Genomic DNA, 15,901 nt, shown 5'->3' with positions numbered 1-15,901 from the left:
CCAATGCTCCAGTCTATCTAGATCCCTCTGTGAGGCCTCTTGTTCCTCAAGAGGCTCAACAGTACCTCCCATTTTGGTATCATCAGCAAGCTTGTTAATGGCGCATTCAGCTCCTGCATCCAGGTCGTTGATAAATATACTGAACCGAACTGGTGTTAGAATTGAATGTGGAGGAACACTGCTGGTGACTGGTCACCACCCAGATGTAGCACCATTCACTACAACACCTTGAGCTCTGACCTTCAGCCAGTTCTTCACCCAGTGCACCATGACCTTGCTCATACCACTGGACCATACCACCTGCGTACCATACCAGCTGGACAACTTTTGTTTCTGGCAAGAGATCCAGGGCAAGACTTGGTGACTCTGTCTTTAACTTATAGAAAATGCACAGCTTCCACAATATGCGTTACGAACATTGGTGTCTACCATCAAAAAACTTGCTTGCATTCAAGATCTATGTAGTTTTGAGAAAGAAAGAAAGAAAGAAGGTCAAGTACAGTAATTTCTTCCTTACCACTACAAAAATACATCCTTCTCCACCTTCTATTTTGCCTCAGGAAGTGCATTAGATCCTAAAGTATTCAACTCACTCTCAGGTCCTTATTCTAAATCTGCTGGCTTGTTTCAGTGGATTTTTTTTAAAATGCTGCGATATGATGGCTAAAGTCACCGTGGAGTTCTGCAAGGCAGGCTTCAAATCAGTGATGCACTGCACTTACTGTATTTCTCACAGCAGTGACGGTTTTTTCTTTTCTTTCCCCCTCCACTAGTAGCCTAACATATAGAAACATAAACATACCAAGTGAAAACATGGCTGAAGCTGATGATACCCACTGTATTGTTGCTATCAGCATGAAAACAGTCTTACTGGTTTCTTGTGGTTTCCTATATGATTTTTTTTGTTAATTTTGTTGTTTGTTTTTTTCTTTTTGAGTGGTAAACAGTAGAACCTTCCTTCCTTTCGACACGGAGGTGTTTTCTCCCACGGCTGTGCGCACTTAACTCCCCCTAATGCTAATGGGAATTGCATCCACATTTTAAGAAGAAAATAGAGCCTTAATAGTTCCCAATAATATTCATTTTAAAGCTACCAGGTGTGCAGTGTGAATCTCATTATCTCGGCTGTTTTTATTTTTCTGCCATGCGCTCGCAAGCAAACTGTCAAAACCAGAAAGACGTTCATGAACATTACCTAGATTTTAACTGTAATAATGAAAAGAAACAAGGTGTTAATTAGCGAACAGACCGACCACTGACTTCAAAATCAAACTGAAGTATTTTGCTTTTCAGCTGGATCAGACTCTAATGTGAGCTGCATAAAAGCAGCTGTGTGAAGATATGCCGCATCATCTCATTAAGATGAAATTGATAACTTTGGAGTATAATTCCCACTCAGAGGGTTAGAAACATTTAGTCACAGACCATTTCTCTGGCTGAATGTCTGTGCGGTGATAATCTCAAAATACTTCTTTGGTCCACTCTCTTTCTTAGCTCCAATAGCAGAAATGCTCTTCATCACTCACCATCATGACAAAAGCTGGCAAAAATCACTGAAAAGAGAAGGGAAGATCTTTGGTGTGTGGAATTTTAACAAGTTGAAGATACAATAATAATAAATGTATATCTTTTAAGTGTCAAATTTCTCAAATATATGACTAGTTAAAATTTCCAATCACTCAAATTGCCAATATTAGCCAAACCCAAAACTCAGTTATCTGTGTAGCTCTAATAGTTCCATCCTAGCCAACTGAAAAACGCATGATTTTAATGGAGTTGAAATGAAGTCACTGAAAAGTGTAAGTGCTCAAATTCCTCTCCTTTCCTGCAGCACTTACAGAGATCTCTAGTGAAGAACGCATTTGAACACACTACAAATGTATTTACAAAACCATGCAATTGCAAGAATTCTACTTGTTAAAAAAAAAAGAAGAAAAAAGAAAAAAGAGTTTACACACAGCAAAAAATATAGCACAGAGTAGAGTGCCCAATGTATCTCAGGGTCTATTTTCACTTACATGTACACCTCAAGTCCCTCAGGGCAGGTTCAGAAAGGCATTTACATATCTAATCCCCACTGAAAATTCTTCATTGAGACCAAGCCTTGAGTGGTTTTGGAAATTGTCCCTTAGCATATGCACAACCGTGTAAAAATTGTTTTATGAGAAATAATGGCCACACAAGGTCCATTTTTTATGTACTCTTTATCTTCCCCATCCACTCAGTGTAGGACCACTAGATGCCACTGTGCCCTAAGGAAGAAAATGAACCACAGCTTCACAGTCTGCTTTAAATCCAGAGCATAAACAGTTTTAGAAAGCCTGTGTTGACTCAAATACTGCAATTCCTTTAAGTGTTTTTGTGACCAGACACAGCTAGACTGTTGATAAGAACGATTCCCTGAAGCACGGAGTTTAGCTCAAGAGGGTTAAAACACTTTGAGGTGCCACAGCTGTTTGCAGAACTGGTGCTAAAAGCTGATTGAGTTTTCGGACGGGGAGAATCTTCCCCGCACAGCAGGAACATCCCCTGGCGGCATCCCTGCTCTGAGTAAAATGGCAGTTGCTGCTTTCTCACTCTTTCTTCCTCGCAAAAGAGCGAGTAATTCATCGCAATGTTGCCTATTGGTTTCTAAACCTGCCTGTTAACACGGTTGGTTAAGGCACTGTGTTATTTTTCCGTGTAAAGGATGCGGCAGGGACTCAGACATCATGAAGTTCTGATGCATCCTTGCAGTTTGCAGTGCACGGCTCTTGCGGAGCTGAGTTTCTTGGAAATGGCTAGTTTTCTGGAGGAATTAAGACCTGAGTGAAAATATCAGGAAAACAATATAATTCCTATAACCTAGGCCGAGCAGTGAAAACTTACTTTCAGCAATGAACTCTTTCAAGTGCTGAGCTTCTGATTTCTTGGAACCATTTATAACGTTGGGCAACGGAATTCTCAGAAGGAGAAAAACAATCGTCCTGCATTTCCAGGAGTTGGAGGAGGAGCTGAATAACCCAATGGTGCTTTTGTGGCTCTAGCCAGTTGTATTGGGAAAAGAATAACAAAACCTAGTTAAAATAGCTCAGAACATTGAATCTGATTTCATGATCGTGAAATTATAGTCAAGAACAGGAAAAGGGACATTGTCTTTTTTTTTTTCCTTGTTAAATTATCTTATTTTGCATTTTCATGGTGACCTGGACCTATAGGAGAAAATATTGTGTCCAGCAGCACAGAACAATCAGAATTTTGTCTCAGAAGGCATCTTATGATTTGTCCTGATAAGGAGGAGACGTCCTTCAAATTCATTGGCATTTCAATGAAGCCGATAAACAGTCTTGCCTTCCCACCAGTACCTGTGCCACCAAACCCTTTGCCAGGTTCTATTTTAAAAAATCCCTTTAAAAATATCCAATTGCTCCCATAATTTGAATAGCTGCAATTTTTCTGAGAGTAAAACCAGAAGACTAGGTATTTGAAGAGGGAGGTCTACATGAGGAGCAAAATATTCCCTGCAGTGAGGTAAAACCCTTGCTGAGGTAAAACCCACGCTGAACATTTTGTTTACAGCAAAGATTTTCTTCTTCTGGAACCACAAAACGCTACATAATTATTTCTGCAAAAATGCCCAGAAGAACAATAATAATAAATGACTAATCTGTTGCTGCTGTGCAGAAGTTTTCAAAGGAAAAGCTAAAGAATGGGGACTGCAGAACTGCAGCAACCTCTGCGTGTCGGGAGCGTGAGAAAAGCAGGGGGTGTGAGGGGGTGCGGAGCCCTCAGCGAGACTGCCCAGGTGAGTATCAGAGACCCAGGAGTGAGGAGTTCCAGGAAAACACGGGATAGCGGGGTATTGAAAAAATTCCTGGTGCAGTTGCATGCTAAAATCAGGAAACTGGGAATATACACCTGAACAGCAGTTCAGCATGAGGGAGCTCAACATCACACCAAGGTGGAACCCTACCTGAAATAAACATGAAATAAGGAAACAGAAGTATTCTACCAACTATTGCATTATTGTAAGGACTGTTGTTTCTTTTCCGTGGTGGGTAGGACAGAAGTGTTGGTGTAACTGGCAGATAAGATGAATCCCGAGGGTAAACGCTGTGTAGTTCTGGGATGCGTTAAGTTGCACAGGGACATTGCTAATTGCTCATCCCTGCAGTTCTTCTGATCAGGTGAGACACAACTCTAGCAGAAATGACGGCAGAAGGATTCAGGGGAGGAGGCGGGTAACTTGACCCTTTGCTGCCCCTGCGGTGATACTTAATCTGTGATTCTATGAATACAAACAAGAAGAAATACTTACCTTTTTAAAAGGAGGGAGGGTAAACTCTGAGGATTTGTAACTTCAGGCTAGTTTATGGAATATGTGCTATTTAACCTTCATGTGCAAAGTAAATATGCCTGCATTCTCATCCATTAAATGTAAATCACAGGTAAGATTTTTCAAATGTGGTTTTTTATCAGCCTGGCAGTGGGTGAATATCTATTTTCCATTTGCAATACTAGGTGCTACTGGAAGGGAATGTAGCTAGAGTGGTAAAGTAAAGCAGAGGTACACACAGATCATCATTCTGCTCTGCAACAGAGAACGCCAGATTTTAAAAAAAATAATTATTTCTTTCCTACTTTTGGATGCGTGGGTGAGCGATGTACAGTGTTGAGTGTACTCTGTCTGGGAGCAGGCTGAGGAGCACTGTACTCCCTCTTCTCTTCCTCCGTGGTTACTACTGCTTGTGTGTGCACGGCTCCACATCCCCACCTTTCTTCTTACATTTGTGTCAGTGCCACAGCTGTCCCTGGGCTTGTCTGCAAGACAAGCTTCTTTTCCGGCCAGGATACCTCGATACAGCTGTAAGAATGTGTAATACATTTCAAAATGACACTAACTTTGCGCACTGCAGAATGCCAGAAAAAAAATTCAGTGTTATTAAAATATCTTTTCATTTCAGAGAATTTTCCTCAAAGGTGGGTGTATTTCTCCCCTGTCTGGCTGCTGGAACATTTTGATGCAGGCTTCTGTGATCTGTCTATCACGTCAGGTTCCTGCTGAACTGAATTTTAAACTGTAACATGATTTTTTTTTTTTTCCTCCAGGTTTTCCGAGTCTCTGAGAAACCTGTATGACAAGGAATTCAGTGGGGCTCTGAAATACTGAGACTCCTCTATCACAAGCCAGAGGTAGGTTAGGACTGAATTTCACCACTGTTGTATGCCTCTGTCACCAAAGATGCTAAAAATTATTGGAGGGAAGGAAGGAAGGAAGGAAGGAAGGAAGGAAGGAAGGAAGGAAGGAAGGAAGGAAGGAAGGAAGGAAGGAAGGAAGGAAGGAAGGAAGGAAGGAAGGAAGGAAGGAGGGAGGGAAGGAGGAAGGAAGGAAGGAAGGGAGGGAGGAAGGCAGGAAGGAAGGCAGGAAGGCAGGAAGGAAGGAAGGAAGGAAGGAAGGAAGGAAGGAGGGAGGGAGGGAAGGAGGGAGGGAGGGAGGAAGGAAGGGAGGAAGGGAGGGAGGAAGGAAGGAAGGAAGGAAGGAAGGAAGGAAGGAAGGAAGGAAGGAAGGAAGGAAGGAAGGAAGGAAGGAAGGAAGGAAGGGAGGAAGGGAGGAGGGAGGGAGGAAGGGAGGAGGGAGGGAAGGAGGAAGGAAGGAAGGAAGGGAGGGAGGAAGGCAGGAAGGAAGGCAGGAAGGAAGGAAGGAAGGGAGTAGGGAGGGAAGGAGGGAGGGAGGGAGGGAGGGAGGGAGGAAGGAAGGAAGGAAGGAAGGAAGGAAGGAAGGAAGGAAGGAAGGAAGGAAGGAAGGAAGGAAGGAAGGAAGGAAGGAAGGAAGGAAGGAAGGAAGGAAGGAAGGAAGGTAGGTAAGGGGGAGGTATTAGCTGGAGGGAAAACATCTTAGAAGACCATAATTCTGCATGGAGGTCATAATACATATCTTCATCACTGATGAGTATCCAGTCTTGTACATCCTTATCCAAACAAAGCCATGAGCATTCTTGATGTTTTATGACTATTGTGTGATGAATTTTTTAGTCTATTGAAGCTGTCTTACTTGTGCCCTTATATATTGTTATGGTTTAGTAAGGATTTGCCTTCGTTCCCCTTGCCGATATTTTTTCAGTGACAGGCTGTCTTATCAGCACTGCTGTGGGGTCGTTTAGGAGTGACATGGACATTGTTAGGGAGCATACACGCACACATAAAGAAGAATTTTAAAATGTGAATGCTCTAGAAGTATCAAAAACTTGTTTTGTGCTGAGATTCCATCGCAAAAACCTGCTTAAAATAGAAACATCCTGCAGTAACATGAAATCTGTACCTACGTGCTTGAAAACTCAGGCACACTTCGCCTGTCCTTTGCTTGTTCCCGTATTAATTTGTAGTTAAGTGGTTCTGTGGTCAAGACATTGTAATGGATGTAAAACCTATGGTACTGGCGCTATTCAGCCACAGGCTGCTCACTCAGTTCCTAGACACTACAGAGATGTTAAGCCAAAAAATACTTCTTTGAGCTTTTTTCCTTTTCATTAGTTAAAGATGCTAATGACATCCCTGTTGTCAATACATAGTGACAAAAAAAAATCAAACACTTTTCCAGGCTTTGTGTGCTCAATTTACTACATGCACATAAAGTATCGCATAAATATAATGTGCACAGAAATGTTATATTTCTCATTGCTCTTTTAATTCATGATGTCTAACACAATTATAAAGTCTGTTGAGTTTCTGGAAATATTGTAGAATATTTTAAGTTGTCCTTGGAAAGTTGTCCTCGGCACACTGAACAGAAAATATAGAGGTGCTGCATAACATTATAGAGTTTAACTTAGTTATGACTATGAAATCAAATCACCCCAAAGTCTCAACATCCCTATATACTGAGAAAAAAAGCTGCACAAAACATGATACTGCTTATAAGGACCATTCCCTAGGCACCTGGTAAAGCAGCCAACTAAAGAAATAGAAGTATTTACTGAAGTAATTACTGAAGAATTCTAAACACTGGTCAAAAACTAAAAAAAAAAAATAATAAAAAAGAATCTGCCAATATGTGTTAAATTATTTTTAAAGAATATTTGGGACATTTAAATTGGCTTCATATGTCAAGGGGTTTTTTTAATGTCTGATGGTATTTTGCACATTTGCTGATAAAATTTTTCCACTTAGGCTATTAACATAACATATTGACCAATTAGTTAGTGCTTTTATTCCAAACACTGAAATCTGTAATGAAAGATCTAGGGGCAAAATAAGTCTCCTAGGATATTTTTCTATGTGTAATTCACACCTTTTCTTTCAAGGCTGTGAGGTCTCGCTCGCGTTGTTCTGAGCCATGAGACCTTCACCTTCCAAACCGTGGATGAACTGGAGTTCGACAGCAGTCTCCCTCCTGGCGTAGAGGCACATTTGACAGAGTATATGCCTATAAGAGGGAAGTAGGAAGCATTTTTGAGGCCCCAGATTTAAACATAAGTATCAAAATTCCTAAATACTTCCACTGATTCCAGCTGCACTATTTGAAAAACATTTATTTAATGTATGATAATTTAGCTCTTGAAAAGAAATTAAGTTTATCCAGGAATTTTGTTTGTAAGTACAGCCACTGATTACACAGGATTAAAATTACTATGATTAGCCATTTAGGTGCGTATTTATTTACTCTGGTTATTGCGGTTGCAATAACTTACCTTAGACAGTCACAAAATGAGTAAATGGCAGAAGCAGACCTGTTGATACAGCTGTAGATGTAGGTATCGGTATAGATAACAAAGATAGCTAAAATAACACATGGACTGGAGATAGTAGATCTGGAACTTCTGCTGTCCTGAAACACAAGAACAGTGAAGACATTTAATGTGATAAAAAGGGAATAAGCAACACTTTTTTCACATATAATGCTGCGACAAAACACAAAATTACTTCATAGAGGGCAGAATATTTACTAAAGTTTTCGTTCTGCTAACACGCATTTAGTGGAAGGCATATTTTGTATTTTGCCAGGGTTTAAGCCAATGTGTCTTAGAAGGCTGGAGGAATTTCTGTATGATTAGCAGATTGTTCATATTTGCATGAAAAATGTCACTTTTGGAGAGAGAATACCAGACTAGATTGTCTTGGGTTTGGTCCAATTGGGAAATCCCAGTATTTCCCATTAGACATGCAGCTTAAACACTGAACAAACACATAGTCTAATTATTGAAGAAGGGAAGAGAGAGGTGAGACTGACAGAGTGAACACTATGCACAGGCATATAGAAACTAAAATGTCCTACAGCTTGCCTAATGCAGCAATTTAATTTAAAAAGTACAGTTTTTAATCAAACAGGATAGCAGCTAGATTTGTGGGTGGTGTGAACTGTTCTCGGTCTTAAGATTTGAAAGATACTCAAAGTTCATGGGGACAATCCCCTACAGCTTTTTCTCATGCAGAAGTGCAATTGACTTGAAATGAGTATTTTGGCAGACAAAATAACTTTCGTTCAGATTTTGTGTTTAGCAATAAAGAAGAAATAGCTTTAGGCAGATCGTATGGCAAGAACAAACAAACAAAATATATTACAATACTAAAAAAATTGTTTTAAAAATATCTGAGAGATGAGATACAATACTTCAATTAATACCTAGACCTTATATGAGACATTCATTGGAAAATTACATTAAAGCAAGCAATTGTAGGAATATCAGGGCAGATTTCTGCTATTCTGCATAACTGATTCTCCAACAGCTGACGCAGACTGTGATGCTCAATGTGGTAACAGGGGTGGTGATTTGGTTGCAACCAGTGCTTCCTCTCTGCTACTTATCACGAACTGTATTATATAGAGAGTTCTTTATTTTGAGTAAAAGCCAGTGAAAGGCTTTCTCAAAGGCCTGGAGAATCCAGGGGAATGTGATGGAGCAAGACATTGTCATTAAAGGTCATGACAAGCTTTGGGTTTTGTTACCAGTTCAGTCTCATGCTTGACGAAAGAAATCAACTTTTTGTCTCTCTCCTAATCTCTGCCCTGAAAAAAAAAATTATATTTTCTTAGCTGTTTTACAAAGGAATGAGGGAGGTTTCATTCTCAGGTGGATTAATAAATATTTTGAGGTGTTTAAAAGGCACAATTAGATTTGAAAGGGTCATTTAATTTCATGAATTTTGGTACTTACAGGTGGAGTTTCAGAGGCATCTTAACTAGTCACACAGTACCAGAAGGAATGAAAGAAAAGAAAGAAGAAGGGCTCTTGTAGATTAGCATAGGAAATAGGTAAATTAGCTAGCTCTTCTTTTGCAACACTCCCCAATTTCTAACGAATACATGAAATGGAGAACTCACTCCAGAAACTCTCTTAACAAACTTTAATAACTGTAAATCTTGCATGATTCACCTGGAAAATTTCTGTTCAATACTTGTCCTCCCTTTATGCCGTTGTTTGTATGATTCCATTATTAGATAATGGAATATATTTGAATTCAGCAACACATAATATATGGAATCTCACATTCTGAGTTGAATTGTGTACTACAATGAAGTAATACAGGTTTTTTTCTATTTCATTGAAAAGCCTTCTTTGAAAGCTTTTTTTAGGTTTTTACTTCCTTTCACTTCATTTTCATCCTTCATAAATATATTCTGGCTTTGCTTCTGTACTTCCAAACTATTGCCCTGGTTCCTTGTGATAAGGCTGGTATCAACCTAACAGTGTCTCCAAGAGCTTCCCAGGAGACTGTCAAAGCAAAACTAAACTGCGCGGATGATGGGGCTTCCTGACGCCTCATTGAGTTGAAAGGATTGCCATTTATCCTTTCACCCTTTGATAGTCACTTCCTCATTTTCTTTGTGAATGCATTAAAACAGAAGGAATTATCAGGAACTGGGCAGGAAAGGGCTGTTTGATAATTTATTTTCATATAAATACACATACACACACACAAATACACATACACACACACAAACACACACACACTGCCTCCTTTGTTTTTAGTGCCAGACTGATCCTATGAGCAAAAAATGTATCTGTAGTGTTTTCCAAACTCTATAAGCTGCGTTATTTCTGAACAGCATGTTTCATATAATTAAGTCACCAATGATTTTGCTCCACAGCTATTATGACTACTGAATACACCACAATTAAATAAAACCCACAAAAGCAAGGACTGCAAAGTCAAGTTTCCAGGCACGGACCTATATATGCCTTTTACCTGTAGACAGTCAATTTACTATTCACAGAGCTGTCGGTCCGCAGAGCATACCTGGTAGTCTGCCTCCCTCGAGCAAGCTTTCTGCACAAGCTTTTCTACTCCTTCTTCCTCCCAGACTGGAGTATGTGGGATAAAATAATGGAGAGAGCTCGGAGAAAGTGTTTACTGGATCTGGTTAAACTTTGCAAGGTCATTCAACACATGAAATATCAAGTCAATATGATCCATTTCATCATATGTTTTATGTTTTTCAGATTTTATGTGTTTTGATAGGTGGGCAAGAATGGCGTACGGCATAAATTGTCCAGTCTTCGCAACTGGCTGAAAAATGCCAGAGAGCAGGGAGAGACACAAACACAAAATCTTGTTGAGAGAACAAATAAATCAGGATGAGGAAGTGTCTTTGGACTAGCCACCAAGTGTGGTGTTGCAGCAGCCTGGTGTGTCACCATCTGAGAGAGTTCAAACGAGCTGTAAATCCCAGGCCCTCCGGGCTGTGGGAAACTGGCTTGGAGAATTTCTTGTTTTGTTTCTTGGGAGGTAAAGCAGAGGCTGGCTAGCTGATGCTATAAGCATTCCCTGCTGGCTGATCAACATCAGACAGAAGAGTTTTCTTAACCTCTAGCCAAAGATAAGGCCAAAACGACAAGACAGTTTAGAAGAGAAAGAGTTTGCTGAAATAAAGGAGAGAGCTGATAGAAAAATTTAATGCTAGTTAGAGCTTATGGGCAAAAGGACTAATATTTTTAATCTGTTTAGGTTGTGTCATGCTGAAGTCCTAAGGACCAGATTTTTAGAGGAACTGAGGCATTTACGTGAAATGCACACACTGGACACCGTCACATAGTTTTCACGGTACCGAAAAAAATCTAGTTATCCAGCAGGTGACTCCATGAAGTCGAGCATAAAGATGAACTAAATGGGGAACCTTAGGTAGTCTGAAGGGTAGTTCATAGTGAATGTAGATCCATGAAAATGACTAGGCAACGTAGATCCGTGCAAGCATATTCAGATGGGAACTGCCTAGGGGCAGCCAGTAGAAAGTACCACGGGTAGGAGTGTATCTGAACTCCCCAAAACCTCTGAGTCCATGGTCACGGTCATTGTCTGCCCAGAATACAGAATAGAGTGCCACCTTTGTCAATAGGTGCCTAAATACACTGGGGTACCTCTCTTTATAGTATGTCTGCAGGTGATGAAGGTAGTGATGCTGGCGTGCTCTCTTACAACTGCCATAGTTTAGAACATTTGGAAATGGAAGATGTTGTCTCGGGGCTTTCTTTTCTAGAAGCAGAAAAATCCCCCTTTACAGGAGACAGCCTCCACCACCAAGCTCCAAGAAGGCTTGTGCGTGGCTTACCTTCCTGTTGAAGTTTGGCCACAGGAATGCAAGAGCCATCAGGATGGGAAAAGAGCAAGCAAGACACCGTGAGCCTCTACCAGGCTGGGTCTTTGGTGGACTTAGCTAGGTTTGGGTGGCCTTCCACCTAGCATGTGGATAACCTTGGATACCAGGTACTTAGCTCTACAAATGAGAAAGTGTAAGAGCAGGTGTGGAAGCCTGACCTTGTCTATAGGAAATATTGTTATTCGAAATGAATGTACTGTGTTCTTGCAGGCAGCTAGCAGGCTGTATAGTTACTGAAAAGGAACCTCCAGACTGTATTTGAATTTGGACACCAATACCCATTGTAAAGTCTACTTTTAGCTCTGGTTCTCACTCAATGTGTATTTCCTAAATTCATTTAATTTCTAGTCTCTGCATCTTTTAACTTGTCCTAAATTATTCTTGCCTCCATCAGAAATCAAAACATAGATTCTGAAGCCATTGTAATCCTGATACTGCGACCCAGAGCAAATTTGTTTTCCTCTGGCAGCTTCGAGTTTTCACTGGGATAGGAAAATTAACCTCACATGTAGATAAAAGTATCTGGAAAGATATCATCTAGCTTCTCCCTTGGTTCTCAAATCTAATGGGAATGAAGCGATCATCTGTTCGAGATGAATCACTTTTCTCCACAGGAGAGAAACTCAAGCAGCGCTGTGTGAAGCAGAGTCCTCCTCAATTCACCAGAGATCCTCGCTCAGGTCTAGCTTTCATTTGAGCGCTTTTTTCTACCCACTCATTTCCCAGTGTGTGAACGGCTTATCAGAAGGAGTTGAGGCAAAGCAGAGGTATCAGAAGAGATTCAGACAGGCAGAGATGAAGCTGGCTGTGCGTGACAGCGAGCATCAGGCGACAAGATGGTGTTGCATGAGATTAATCACTGTGAGACCAGAAAAGCTGTACAGAACCAGAAGACAACTGACTTCATGTCTAGCAATAATACAGAACCAATAAAGGGGAGGATGTGAGCAGATAAAGTGTTTTCTGGGACTCTGCTTCCAGACTTGCAGCAACTTTTGCTGTATGTTTGTCTTGCACTGATAGCATTTCATTGGAACCGGTGACTTAATGTGAAGGACCACACAAGTGACACCAAATGAAGTAGGAACATTGCGAAGCAGAATTGATGTGATGACCCACAGTGGCCCACTGGGCTGTTTCAGGATTGGAATTTTTCTGAGAGGCTTAGGCTGCTCGCTGGGAAGTGTTGAAATGAAATTAGATTTAAAGCAAACATCCCAGCCTCCCCCACTCTGTTTTTCACAGTAATGTAGAAGACAGCACATCACTGACCAAGTGCTAAATGTTTGGTGCTGCACCTTTGTTATTGGTTTTCAGATAAAACCAGCATGTGAAAATGAATCAAATATACTCTGGCATAGGCAGTTTGAGAGCTGGGGTGTTTTTTGTGAGTAGCATAATTTGGTGCTAACATAGTAATGAATGTTGTCAACTACAAAAGCAGAATAGATCTTATTAGGAAAAACAGGGAGTGCATACCCAGTATATGGTACTGACCATTTTACTGAGATCTTTTGCAGTCCTGCCTGACAGGTCAGATCAAATTAGCAGTACAATGTCCAACACCATCCACAACAGTTTAAATACCTAATCCGAGGTGTAGGTGTCGCAGAGGGACTGATGCACTTCACTCTCATACAGAGAAGCAGTGATACATTTATTGAAGAAAACAAGGGATTTAGCAAAGTTTGATAGTAAATGTGACAGTGATTTAACAAGATTTGAGATGGTGAGGCACACTTGGTTATTTACTGCACAGAGGACAAGGTCAGACAGAAAAGTCAGGGAGAAACTCCCGTTGAGTCGGCGTTCAGAGAGGACCCCCTGGCTTTCTAAACTCCTTCTCAGAGAGGAGTCTGGGTGCATCTGGATGCAATCCTGGTCCTAGACTTGATCAACAGTTTGTGTCTAAAGGATTATGTACATGCAATCAATCCTTTATATCACTTAGCTAAGATTTCAAAGTTTAGCATGCTGTTAGTCACTTACTCAGGATCTGTTGGGGCAAGGAAACTGCGAACCTCGAGGAATAACCTTGAGAGGTGTCCCTGCTCAGGGGGAGATCCTGGCACGTAGCCTGCTGCCGTGCAGGAGAGCTCAAAGGGCCGTTCACTATTCATGGGGGTAGGATGATGGACTTAATAGTCATATTTGCGTATCGACCACAGTACAAGTATTGTGGTGAGGTGGGTGCATTGCTCAAGTTAGCCCTCGGCTATTTTGTTGTTATCCTTCTCCCCAAAACCCTGTTGAGCCGGATGGAGCCATCACGACCACATGCACCCACTGTAGCCACCCCGGCTGGTTACCACTTGGGCAGGGTTACGGGAGATAAAGGTCAGATTGGCAGCGGAGCACACCGTCACAAGGTGAGATTTTTGTGCTAGCCTATAAAATGGAGATTCTCAGAACTCCTGTTTGTTTTATAAGCAGACCTGAAACCAGCAAAGACCTCTGTCTGCCTGTTTCTGACAGATCTTTAGACGGATAATGCTCTATTTCTGGATGTACCTTGGAGTATTTCTCTCATGACAACACTGAGCAATTCCCTTCTTAAATGCCATCAGGGTCAACACATGAGGCATTGCTCCACCTAAGGAGGTACAAGGTGTTTTGTAGGTCTGAGGCTGGTGTCTGCACAAGACAAAACAGCCCTGGCAGCTTTTATTCATCATGAAAAAGGTTGGCTACGCTGCCTCAGATTGATGGCTTAGTATGTCTGACACATACCAAGAACACTAAATTTCCTCTGTCCGGGAGGCAGAAGGAGGATGTTCATATGCATTTCATCTGACAGGGCTTTTGGAGGCCAGAAATCCCCCACCAACAATGTTGACAGGTTATAAATCCTATTCAGGTTCTGGTCTCCAGACCAGATGATGCTGGGAGCAGGAGCTGGTGCCTGGACCTCTCCCTCCAGCAGGGCACGTCTGGCTTTGCACAGAGAGGCAGCAAACACCCTCATCTGCATGGACTTGAAGCAGTGGATTGTTTCACTTGCATGTGCGGCCCGAAAACACGCTGCAGAATCTGCTTCAATACAATCAGCTCTCGATTTAAAAGTGCCTACTTTCTCACACTAAAACAAATGCCTCCTCTGTATCAGGAACAAGAAGGTTAGGGCTGAGGAAATTGAATTAGAGAAGCTGGTAGCGGAGCAGAAAGAGTGCATTGATTGAATCAGCAAATCTACAACTAACTCGCGATTACACCCAGGCTACCCACTGCTTGACTGCCCAGACTTCCCGCCTTCTCCTAGGGTTTGTGGGATTTGTAAACAAGCGTGGGTTTTATACAGGTGCGTGGAAACAGAAACACGTTGAGAGTCTCGGCGAATGCCAGGGCTCAGAGCTTTGACACAAGATCTGGGAGCGGTGGAGCCCCCGTCTCACGTTCATCCGACAAGACTGAGCTCCCAGCTAGGTCGTCCTGGCACAGCTCCAGCGAGAGCTGATGTGTCCCAGCTGGGAGCCTCTGCTCCTGAATAAGCTTCCCTGTGCATTTTATAACGCTGCTCAGACCGACTCCCTGCAACTTTGCCTCTGGTGTCTTATCTAACTAATTTCTAAGTCCAGATGAGATGTTGAATACATCCTTGTCTCAGTTGCTGCTGCTTTCCCCTAATCACTGATATCCAAATGAAATGATGCAATTTATTATTTGAGAGTAATTTAAGACCTCCCTCTTTCTCATACAGTAATCTCTATATTGCATGCCCTGATGTTAAAAAGAATTAAAATAAGTAAATTTCTTTTTTACCCTTCTATCCCTGCTCATAATGTTTGTTGTGGGCAAAAAGGGAACACACCACTGACATAAAGCCCAGAATTTATTATAATTATAATTGCAATCGTCATTGTTTTAATAGTAAATCTAAATGATTATGATTATTCCAGACTAAACTGTTGCAGAAAAATAAAGGAAAAAAGAGAATATTATTATGCAGAAATCTCAGTTACAAAAAACAATAATACTGTTTCAGTATCATGAGCTTTATTTTTCCTCCTCCCTTTCCTGATTTTTTGATTCACCCTGAGCGATCTATTTTTGCATGTTTTCTAACATGCTTTTACAACCTGCTCTTTCTTCATTGGTCTGCTAGCCCACGGTGCATCCAAATTCATGGCATAAGGTGAGCTTTACCTCTGTTAAATATTGTTGTGCATTCTCTTTGTTAGCCCGGAATAGGTTTTGTCCAGCTCCTGGGATGAATTTTTTTAACTGACTGCAGACTGTGGGCTCTCCAGTGCCAGCCTGCGCCTCATCTCGTACCACCCCATGACTTCTCCTTTATGCTGCGTCCTCTGTCTCCGCTGCTCTTCTGGAGTG

Source organism: Larus michahellis, chromosome Z, assembly GCF_964199755.1.
Source record: "Larus michahellis chromosome Z, bLarMic1.1, whole genome shotgun sequence".
NCBI lineage: Eukaryota > Metazoa > Chordata > Aves > Charadriiformes > Laridae > Larus > Larus michahellis.
Note: the sequence above shows the minus strand (reverse complement) of the source record.